This window comes from Pelophylax lessonae (assembly GCF_965119305.1).
Source record: "Pelophylax lessonae genome assembly, chromosome: 4".
NCBI classification, from domain to species: domain Eukaryota; kingdom Metazoa; phylum Chordata; class Amphibia; order Anura; family Ranidae; genus Pelophylax; species Pelophylax lessonae.
Genome location: NC_138771.1, coordinates 63760222 through 63772468, shown reverse-complemented (window position 1 = coordinate 63772468; position 12247 = coordinate 63760222). Strand labels below are relative to the sequence as shown.

General features: G+C 42.4%; 1 pseudogene across 1 annotated transcript in view; it reads left to right on the top strand.

Moving 5' to 3' along the window:
• Nucleotides 1–12247, top strand: part of LOC309552509 (DNA polymerase subunit gamma-2, mitochondrial-like) — an 87500-nt pseudogene that overhangs the window by 15649 nt on the left and 59604 nt on the right. The window lies entirely within an intron of this gene.

Genomic DNA, 12247 nt, shown 5'->3' with positions numbered 1-12247 from the left:
CATCTTCACTGGAGGAGGTGATCCCATGGCTCCCCTGGTATTTTGGTGCATTCTCAACATGAACGTCACATTGTGCTGTAGTCTCAACATGAACATCACATTGTGCTACAGTCTTAACATGAACATCACATTCTGGTGGTGTTTCAAAGGGAATGTCACATTCTGGTAAAATCTCAATGTGAATGTGACATTCTGGTGGATTCTTTTCGTGAACCTCATATTCAGGAGAAGTCTCAGTGTGAACCTCACATTCTGGAGGTGTCTCAGTGTAAATGTCACATTGTTTTGGAGTTTCAATGTGAACATCACATTCTTCCGGAGTGTCAGCGAGAACATCACATTCTTCCGAAGTATATGAGGGAACATCACATTCTGTTGGAGTCTCAGCGGGAGCATCACATTCTGGAGGAGACTCATTGTGATGATGAAATTCGGGAGACGTCTCATTGTGAACATCACATTCTGGAGGAGTACCATTGTGAACTTCACATTCTGGAGCACTCTCAATGTCAACGTCATATTGTGATGAAGTTTCAACATAAACGTCTCTTTCTACTGTAGTCTCAACGTGAACGTAACATTCTGGTGATGTCACAACAGGAATGTCACATTCAGCCTGAGTCTCAGTAGGACTATCACATTCTTCCTGAGTCTCAGCAGGAACATCACATTCTGGAGGAGACTCATTGTGATGATGAATTTCTGGAGAGGTCTTAATGTGAAAGTCACATTCTTGATTAGTCTCATTGTGAACATCACATTCTGGAGGAGTACCATTGTGAATGTCACATTCTAGAGCAGTCTCAATGTGAACTTCATATTGTGATGAAGTTTCAACATGAACGTCTCTTTCTTCTGCAGTCTCATGGGGAACGTCACATTCTGGTGATGTCACAACAGGAATGTCACATTCTGCCTGAGTCTCAGTGGGAATGCCACATTCTGCTGAAGTCTCAACAGGAACGTCACATTCTTCTGGAGTCTTAATGTGTACATCACATTTTGGTTGGCCCTCAATGTGGATGTCACGTTGTTGCTCACTGGGGAAGGCCTGCTGCGTGGGATCCGTCTGCAATAAAATTCTGCCTTCATCTGCAATAGAAAAGAAGAATTAGATTTAGCACCTTCATCTACATTTCATATATATTTTCTTCATAAAACATCAGATTATACAGAGAAAAATTCAGTGCAAGGAACCTATAAATAAACACAACATGACAGGGACACAGGGATCACTACTGTTGGCCTTTATATAAAAATTCTGGTTGCCTGGCAGTTATGCCAATCCACTAAATTTCAATGACTCAGGAAGCTGGTAACAAGTATTTTTAGTGGTGTGATGATGCGCTTTCATGTTTAAATGAGTGGGTGCGTCACAAAAGAAGTTGCAACAGGAGGTATTGGTGTCACTTGCTTGGCTTTGCATTGTGGTAGGGGCTTGTGAATCATCAGACCAGCTAAGCAGATGCTTTAACTGTCAGTTTTGCCCAGAAAGCTTGTCATTTCTCAGCCCTGAGATCAGACAGGAGAGGGGTTACTCGCTATGGGGGTCATACACCAGCCTGGCACCAGCTGATAGGTTTGCATTGGCCGGGAGAGAAAACAAGTGACTAATGTATTCGGAATAGTAATGTATGGTTTCCTATATTCTTATCATTGTTTTATAGATATTCATGCTGTTCCTTCAATTGCTATATATTAGTTATGCTTAACCCCCCTTTGACAGAATCTTTACCCCAGTAGGGGGAGGACAGGAGGGACCAGCCAATCACAGGACTGATTCTGTCATATGAGGGGCGTTTTATGAAATCGGTGGGCCTGTGTGCAAAATCATAAGTTGGGCTCGGCTGCTTAATTAAAAATAAAAAAAGTGTTTTTTTTTCTTTTTTTCTGTTAAAAAAATAAAAAAAGTGGTGTACTTAGTGTGGCACAGTGAAGAGTAAGCATGGCGTTCATTGTGCCAGGGGTGGTGCTAGGATTGTAAGAGACCTGGGGTACCTTTGGGCACACCAAGTAGAAGAATAATGCGGTTCACGTAGCAGGCCGTGGTGAACAGTGGGTGTGGCCAAATTATGTTAACCATTTTACCACCGGAGGATTTTGCTGTCTTACGTCTGATCGACTTTTTGCGATTCGGCGCTGTGCGAATTTAACTGACAATTGCGCGGTCGTGCGACGCCGTACCCGAACTAAATGTACGTCCTTTTTTTCTTACAAACAGAGCTTTCTTTTGGTGGTATATGATCACCTGTGCGATTTTTACTTTTTGCACTCTAAACAAAAAAAGAGCATAAATTTTGAAAAAATAACAATATTTTTCAAATTTTTTTATATGAAATTCCCACCCAAAAAAAATGTAAAAATCAAATTTTTAAAAAATTTTTGGTCAATTTGTTTTCTGCTACCTATGTTTGGTAAAAAAAAATCACAATAAGCGTATTTTGATTGGTTTGCGCAAAAGTTATTGTGTTTACTAACTAAGGGAAAGATTTCTGTCATTTTTGGTGTTTTTTTTTTTAACGAGTAATGGCGGCGATCTGTGATTTTTTTTTTTTTTGCGGGACTGCGACATTGCGGCAGACAGATCGGACCCTTGACTGACATTTTTGACACTTTTGGGGGTACCAGTGACATTACTGCAGTAATCAGTGCTATATATATGCACTGTTACTGTAAAAATGACACTGGCAGGGAAGGGGTTAACTGTATTGGAGAGGGAGGGGTTAGGTGTGTCCTAGGGGCGTGTTTCTAACTGTGATGGGACATGGCTACTAGTGTAAAAACAGAGATCAACGGATTACCCTCAGCTTCTTTAGCAAGGCAGTGGTCGTCTTGGAGGTGTGTTTGGGGTCGTTATGTTGGAATATTGCCCTGTGGCCCAGTCTCTGAAGGGAGGGGATCATACTCTGCTTCAGTATGTCACAGTACATGTTGGCATTCATGGTTCCCTCAATGAACTGTAGCTCCCCAGTGTCGGCAGCACTCATGCAGCCCCAGACCATGACACTCCCACCATCACCACCATGCTTGACTGTAGGCAAGACACACTTGTCTTTGTACTCCTCACCTTGTTGCCGCCGGCGCCACACACTCTTGACACTATCTGAACCAAATAAGTTTATCTTGGTCTCATCTCATCAGGCCACAGGACATGGTTCCAGTAATCCATGTCCTTAGTCTGATTGTCCTCAGCAAACTGTTTGCGGGCTTTCTTCTGCATCATCTTTAGAAGAGGCTTCCTTCTGGAACGACAGCCACGCAGACCAATTTGATGCAGTGTGTGGTGTATGGTCTGAGCACTGACAGCCTGACCCCTCACCTCTTCAACTTTTGTAGGAATGCTGGCCGCACGTATACATCTATTTCCCAAAGACAACCTCTGGATATGACACTGAGCATGTGCATTCAACTTTTTTGGTCGACCAAAGCGAGGCCTGTTCTGAGTGGAACCTGCTAAGCTACTATATGGTCTTGGCCACTGTGCTGCAGCTCAGTTTCAGGGTCTTGGCCAATCTTCTTATAGCCTAGGCCAGCCGTCAGTAAATGGTAGCCCGCGGTCAAAGAACGGACTGCACGATGCTTCCACCTGGACTGTCAGGCCGCCACTATAAGCAGTCCTTGGTTTGCTGGGACCTCACGTGTCCAAGCAACCAGTGACGTCCCGTGTATGCGCCCCACCCCACTCCTTCTTTCTACCGCTCCCGACTCACTCCCAGTCAGGCCGTGAGTTGGGGCTAGATGTCAAGTGCACGCCTGCCCCCCTGCTGTTTGCGGCTCCTGGCTCTCGCATTTTCTGCCCCCAAAGGTATGTGAGTCACATTTTTAAGGGGGTTGCTTATTTTATCAAGTGCAGACTGATGGGCATATTTTATGATAAGGGACATGCTGATGGGCACATTTTATGTTAAGAGCAACGCTGATGGACACGTTTTGTTTTGCCCAACAGAGTGCCCCCTAACATAAAATGTGCCCATCAGCGTCGCCCCTATTTTATGTTAAGGGTCACGCTGATGGGCAAATTTTATGCTAACGGTTACACTGATGGGCATAATTAATGCTAAGGGTCATGGTGATGGGCACATTTTATGTTAAGGGTCATGCTGATGGACACGTTTTGTTTTCCCCATCTTTCTGAGTCCTAGCACAGACTTGAGATTCGGATCTTGGCCCAAAGAAAATTTTAGAGGCCGGACCTCCTTGAATGTTAATTCATTACCCCTGGCCTAGGCCATCTTTATGTAGAGAAACAATTCTTTTTTTCAGATCCTCAGAGAGTTCTTTGCCATGAGGTGCCATGTTAAACTTCCAGTGACCAGTATGAGTGAGTGAGAGCGATAACACCAAATTTAACACACCTGCTCCCCATTCACACCTGAGACCGTGTTACACTAACGAGTCACATGACACCGGGGAGGGAAAATGGCTAATTGGGCCCAATTTGGACATTTTCACTTAGGGGTGTACTGACTTTTGTTGCCAGTGGTTTAGACATTTATGTGTGTTGAGTTATTTTGAGGGGACAGCAAATTTACACTGTTATACAAGCTGTACACTCACTACTTTACATTGTAGCAAAGTGTCATTTCTTCAGTGTTGTCACATGAAAAGATAGAATAAAATATTTACACAAATGTGAGGGGTGTACTTACTTTTGTGAGATACTGTATAAACCTCAGCACAATTATTTAAAAAATAAAAATAAAACTCTTTCATTGTGTCTGATTTTGTGTACATTGAAAATAAATGGAGAGCTAACACTTCATCTGAGCCGACCATAAAGGATTATTTCACCTTTTAGCTAAGAATAATAAATGGCAATTTTTTAGCAGGTAAGAAATCGTACATTTACTTTTTTGTTTTAGGATCCTGTAAAGCATTGCACTGAGATAAGCAGATCCCGGGTACCATGCCGCTCTCCTTCACACTGGCAGTTAAAAAAGAAAGAAAAAATCGGTTCGCAGCAAACAGGTGAGGAGAGAGAGTTGGGGGGAGGGGAGACTTAGCCCCCTGTATACAGCTCCAAGATTTACAGTTTGTTTCTCTTGATCCCTATAATCCTATCTATCGATCCCTATATCCCTCACAATCCCTATACATGTGTACATATGGGGGGAGGGGTGACCTGTCATCAATGGGGTGGAAGGATCCAATGAAAGGGTGTCGGTTATTTTGTATCTATTAATATCCACAACACTTACCAATCCCAGTGTCGGTATTTCGGGGAGGTCCATTGGCTTTACGGCCGAGACCAATACATCTGAGAACGGCTCTGGCGCAGCCTCGCACAAAAGCCAGAGCCCTCTTCATTTTGGGGGGCTTCTTGGTTGGGGTATCTGCAGGATGGTCACTGATACCTTCTTCCATAGCTGCTCTTCCTATGGGGGGTTTCTCTTTGGTGTTTTTCAGAGAAAAAAGCTGTTTACATTTAAATTGGTTCATTATTAAGAATAATGAAACACGCTTTAAACGTACAACAATGAAATCGCAATGAAATTGAATTCAAATGAAATCAAATCCAATGAAATCGCAAGAAATATCTCAGCAGAGATAAAGACAGGTCTTCACTGGTCAGCGTCAACACTTGTCTCAGTGATTTCCCGCTCCTGCGGCTCCTTATATAGGCTATGGCTCCTCCCACTGGTCATGTGACTTTTTTTTAAAATCTCACGATGACTCAGCAAAAAAAAATAACTGACGATTTTTCTTAAAGGAGCCTCGTCCTTGTTTGTGAGCTGTGTGAATTCAGGCTGTAGGCTCAGTATACGGATCTAATAGGGATACGGCTCCTGTAATAACATGTTTTTCTGGAAGTGACCGTTATTTTCACTGACATTTAACCCTTACAGTCCCATGGCTGAAATAAAAATCTGTATTCCTATGATAAGACGGTGAATGGAGTCTTATAAATCCTCCCAGAGATCAAATCTTCCCATTTATTTCATCATTCTTACAAAACAATTATTTTTCCACTTTTTAACCCTTTAACTGCCAAACTATCCCCCCCTTTCAGGTTTTAACCCTTTCACTACTAAACTATATATTTAATTTTTTTAAAAACTTTAACTGTAAATCCAATGTTCCCCCCTTTCATTTATTAACCCTTTCATTGCCAAATCTGTTTTTTTTTTTTTTTTCCATTTCTTGGCCATATGTTAAAATATAAATAAAGGAAAATGTTTTTAGTTTTGGATGGAGTGGAGAGGGATTAGAACACCTGTTAGGTTTTTATCACTGTGTGCGCCCCCTTTAGGGATATTCACCCTCTTTGTGTTTTATGTTTACCATTACCACCAAAAGTGAAAGAAAATTCCAATATTTGGGTTGTCACCAGAAGCAGAATTAGAGGGAAATCTTCCAATGGGGACACTAGTTCTGGTGACACCCTGGGATTATGTCACATGGGAGGATTTCTCTAACTTCCGTTTTTGTCTATGGGACAGGAAGTGAAGGGAAATCTCCCCAACGGGAACACAGACGGCAAAGAAAACCTGACAGGGGTTCTATCCCTCCCTTTGGGAAAAATGTGTCTTTAGTTCTATTTTACCTTTTAACTTGTATGTGGGGGGAGTCTGAAAAAGGGTGCAGAATATTACACATGGGGCTCAGCGGGGGTGTAGTGTCTGCAGACACGAGCAACTGCTACTTTCAGAGAGGGGGAGGGGAGAGCACTCAGTCATTTTAACCCTTTCACTGTTGGAAATTTATTTATGTATTTTCATTTTTCCAATGTGCTAATTGCAAATTTCTGCCTTCAAAGCATTCCATAGTTTGTGAAGTGAGGAAGGCCCCACCCAGTCACACCTCTGACATACACCTAGATGGTAAACGCCCATTTTTTAAAGTGTTTTTTTGTTTTTTTTACCCAACAAGCACAGAGCAGTCTATTGATTTCATTGGGCCGCCCTATGTGCGACAAACATGGCAAAGTAGCGCATGGCGTGTTCCGGGTCACTTTTTTTATTGTTCGCAGCTATTCCTCACATGTGGGGTTCGAATACCGTTTACATATGAGGGCGCGAGGTGCATATGCGTTCTCCTCTGTGTGCGAGCACTGAGGGATTGGGGCACTAAAGGTGTTTTTTTTTCTTATTTATTTTATTCTTTATTTTACACGGTTCCTTTCATTTTTGTCACTTTTATTCCTATTACAAGGCATGTAGACATCCCTGGTAATAGAATATAAGCAGTGGCGGCTGGTGCCGTGGGGGCGCAGGGGCGCCGCCCCCCTATCCATGCTTCCGACCCCCTAATCTACATGCGGGCGCCGGATGCATGGACTTCAATGTGGCTCTTTTTTTTTTTTTTTTAGCCATGTGATTAGAGCCAGAGGCTCTAATAGGCTAAAAAAAGGGTGGGCTCAGGGCGCAGAACACTGCGCCCTGAGCCCACCCAGTTGTGTGACAATAGCAAATGAAAATTCGCTATTGTCACACGGATCCTCCTCCTCCTTGCCAATCAGGAAGCGGAACTTGAGACCCGTTTTCAGATTGGCCAAAAGGAGAAGCCATGGAATTGGGCATTGGGGAGGAGGGATGAGACGCAGAAAACAGGAGGAAGAAGCCGAAGCCGCTGCCTGCTGCTGCAGATATCCAGGCAGGGTGAGTGAGCGGGGGAGATCCTGCCTGTCCTCTGTCCTGTCCCCTGTTTCCTGTCTCCTGTCCTGCTAAGGTCCTGGGGAGGGGGGGTTATGGTGCGCGGCCTGGTGTGGTCCACGGGGGCCGCCCCACGGGTGCTCCATGGGCCATATAAGGATAAGGATGACCGGTCCTCTTTTTGGAGAGATGTAGGGTCTGAAAGACCCCAAATCTCTTCTTTACCTTTAACCACTTCCCCCAAATGTACGCCCTGTACGTCCTCGGGTGTCACTGGTAATACCAGGATGGTGGGGGCACCTACAGGCATCATCTCCGTATCATTGTTTGCAGCCAGAAAATTCTCTACAAAGCAGAAGTGATCTGAGGGGCCAATTAGCTACTCAATCATCGATCACTTCTGCGGGTTGCTGAAGGAGGTTCCACCCCCCTCCCCCGTCTCTCCAGTCCCATAGAAGAGGCCGGGAGTGATGCGGCCGGCGGCGATGGCTGCCCTGTACAGAGAGAGAGGAACTGACGTTGTCCCCCTCTCTATGTAACCCTGGAAACAGGGAGCGACGAGTATTCATCATTTCCCGGCTCCGCCCCCTTTGTTTACCTGTCCATCAGTGACCAGAGAAGCAGCTGATTGGACCGATCTCAGTGTGATTGGCTGCATGGGGGGGGGGCCAGAGGAGAGATTTGGGGTCTAATGGATCCCAAGTCTCTCCATAAAGAGGACAGGACATGTCATGGCCCATGCTGTCACAAGAGATGCTGTTCATCCCTTGTGATACAAATAAAGTTATTACCAAAAAATAAAATAAAAAAATGGTATATATATTTTTTTTAAATAAAATAAATAATAAATTATAAAAAAATAATTAAAGCGCCCCCGTCCCACTGTGCTTATGGAAATGGAATGGATACGTTACACCCGCACATATATATAAACGGTGATCGCACCGCACATCTGAGGTATTGTCGCGAACGTCAAAGCGATGCGATAATTCTATCACCAGACCTCCTGTGCCACTCTAAACTGGTAACCTGTAAAGGTATTTAAAGCATCGCCTATGGAGAATTTTAAGGTCCGTGGTTTGCCGCCATTTCACAGGCAGACACAATTTTAAAGCGGGAATTGTTAAGTATCTTTTTACTCGGTGTAACATTATCTTTCACAGTATGCAAATAATTGGGCTAACTTTGCGGTTTTATTTTTTTTTTTATTCTTGAAAGTGTTTTTTTTTTCCAAAAAACCGCTGCGCAAATACCGTGTGACAACAAAAATTGCAACACCCATCATTTTATTCTGTAGGGTCTCTGCTAATAATTTTTGCTAGTAATTTTCTAGTACAAGAAGTAGATTTTTACATGCAGGAGCGAAGTGTCAGAATAGGATTGGAAAGGAGGGGGTTAAAAGCAAATGATAACAAAAAAATTATTTTTTCGCTTTAAAGGAAAAAAAATGTATTTACTTACAGCCTGGACTGGAAGTCACGTCATGACGTCGCTCTGGTCCTCCTCCCTGTACTAATGACACTGGCAGGGAAGGGCTAACCTAGGGGTGACCAAAGGGTTAAATGTGAGCCTAGGGGAGTGTTTTCTAACTGTACAGGGGAGGGACTTCTGGAATCAACACAGAGACCTGTGATTCTATATAGAAGGATCACAGGAGCTCTGTGATCATTCCAGAGAGAAGAGCGGTCAGCTGTGTTTACAACATCCGACCGTCCTTCTCTCTCAGCAGGGATCGATCGCGGGTGCCGGTCCTGTGATTTGGATTTGGCACCCCCGCTTCCTAATGGGGAAAGCACGCGCCTGCGAACCGACGTACTCAAACGTCGGTTCTTGCAGTCGAGCCAGCCTGCCACAGTATATCTGTAAGTGGTTAACCCCTTAATGGCCCCTGGGTTAACCCTTTCCCTGCCAGTGTCATTATTACAGTGCATATTTTTAGCACTGATTACTGTAGTAATGTCATTGGTATCCTCAAAAGTGTCAAAAATGTCAGTTAGGGGTCCGACCTGTCCGCCGCAATGTCGCAGTCCCGCAAAAAATCGCAGATCGCCGCCATTACTAGTTAAAAAAAAAAAAATAATGGCATGAATCTTTCCCGTAGTTTGTAGACGCGATTAACTTTTGCACAAACCAATCAAAATACGCTTATTCTGTTTTTTTTTTTTTTTTTTTACAAATATGTAGCAGAATACAAATTGGCCTAAAATTATGAAAAAAAATTTGATTTTACATTTTTTTTTTATTATTGGGAATGTTATGTAGCAGAAAGTGAAAAAAAAAAATACGGTGTATATATATATATATATATATTTTATTTTTTTTCAGAATTGTCGTTTTTTTTGTTTAAAGCACAAAAAATAAAAATCGCAGAGGTGATAAAATACCTCCAAAAGAAAGCTCTATTTGTGGGAAAAAAAGGTCGTCAATTATATTTGGGTACAGCGTCGTACGACCGTGCAATTTTCCATTAACAACTTGCCGTCCGCTGCCCGACTATATACGGCGGCGGTCAGCCCCTCACAGGCAAAGTGACGTACCAGTATGTCACTAGCCTGGGAGCGAATAGGGGGCGAGCGCGCGCCGCCGGAGTAGCCGGCGCATGTGACTGGCGGACCCGATGTCCGCCGGTCACTTGCGATCATCGGGTAGAGATGGAGAAAGTCGCCTGTCACTCTCCCCTGTGTAAAAGCACAGATCACTCGGTCCTGCTATGTAGGACCGTTGATCTGTGCTGTTACACACACAGCCACATCCAATCACAGTAAGAAACACGCCCCTAGGGACACACTTGACCCTTCCCGCTCCTATAAAGTTAACCCCTTCCCTGCCAGTGTCATTTTACAGTAACAGTGCATATGTATAGCACGGATTACTGTAGTAATGTCACTGGTACCCCCAAAAATGTCAGTAAAGGGTCTGATCTGTCCGCCGCAATGTCGCAGTCCTGCAAAAAAAATCGCAGATCGCCGCCATTACTTGTTAAAAAAAAAAACAATAAAAATGATAAAAATCTTTCCCTTAGTTAGTAAACGCAATAAATTTTGCGCAAACCAATCAAAGTACGCTTTTTGCGTTTTTTTTTTTAACAAACATATGTAGCAGAAAACAAATTGGCCTAAAATGTTAAAAAATTTAGATTTTTACATTTTTGGGGGGGGAATTTCATATAAAAAATGTGAAAAATATTGTTATTTTTGCAAAATTGTCGCTGTTTTTTTGTTTATAGCGCATGATCAAAAAATCGCACAGGTGATCAAATACCACCAAAAGAAAGCTCTGTTTGTGGGAAAAAAAGGACGCCAAATTTGTTTAGGTACATCGTCGCACGACCGCGCAATTGTCCATTAAAGTCATGCAGTGCCGAATCGCAAAATAAGCCCTGGTCAGGAAGGGGGTAAAATCTTCCGGGGTTTAAGTGGTTAAATTAACACAGTGTCGAATTGCAAAAAATGGCCGGGTCATTAAGGGGGGTAAATCCTTCCCGTCCAGAAGTGGTTGAAGGGGAATTATACAAAAAAATGATTGGTTAAACCCACCAGTGCTTTTTATAAACAGCTATATATAGATCAGACCATAAAAAGGAGGAAGGAGGGACGCATGGCACGCCCCCAGGCCAAGCTTTGGAACGCAAGACATGCCTCCATACATAGCTTTGGCCCGCAAGGCACGCCCCCCGACTGAGCTTTGGCCCACAAGGCACGCCTCCAAACTGGGCTTTGAAACGCAAGGCACGCCTCTACCACTGGGTAGCGATGTGTTAGACGAAAGGCACGCCCCCTATTGCTGAGTCATGAAACGAGCACGGTCACTTACGCAGGACACGCCCCTAGTGGGCAGGGAAGGAGGCGGGCGCCCTCTAGCGTGCTGTGCGGGGCGGTGGCACGTGGAGGAAGTACATTGCTGTAGGTTGGTGACAAATTCGATCTGTGTGTTGTATATCACCCCCATATATTTATAACTTCATTGTATGTCACCCCCATATATATATATATATATATATATATATATATATATATATAAAACTTTATTGTATTTCACCCCCATATTTATATATATATATATATATATATATAACTTCATTGTATGTCACCCCCATATATATATATATATATATATATATATATAAAAAACTTCATTGTATGTCACCCCCATATATATATATATAATTTCATTGTATGTCACCCCCTATATATATATATATATATATATATATATATATATATATATAAATAACGTCATTGTATGTCACCCCCATATATATATAACTTCATTGTATGTCACCCCATATATATATATATATATATATATATATATATATATATATATATATATATATATAACTTCATTGTATGTCACCCCCATATATATATATAACTTCATTGTATGTCACCCCCATATATATATATATATATATATATATATATATATATATATATATATATATATATAACTTCATTGTATGTCACCCCCATATATATGTAACTTCATTGTATGTCACCCCCATATATATATATATAACTTCATTGTATGTCACCCCCATATATATATATAACTTCATTGTATGTCACCCCCATATATATATAACTTCATTGTATGTCACCCCCATATATATATATATAACTTCAATGTATGTCACCCCCAAATATATATATATA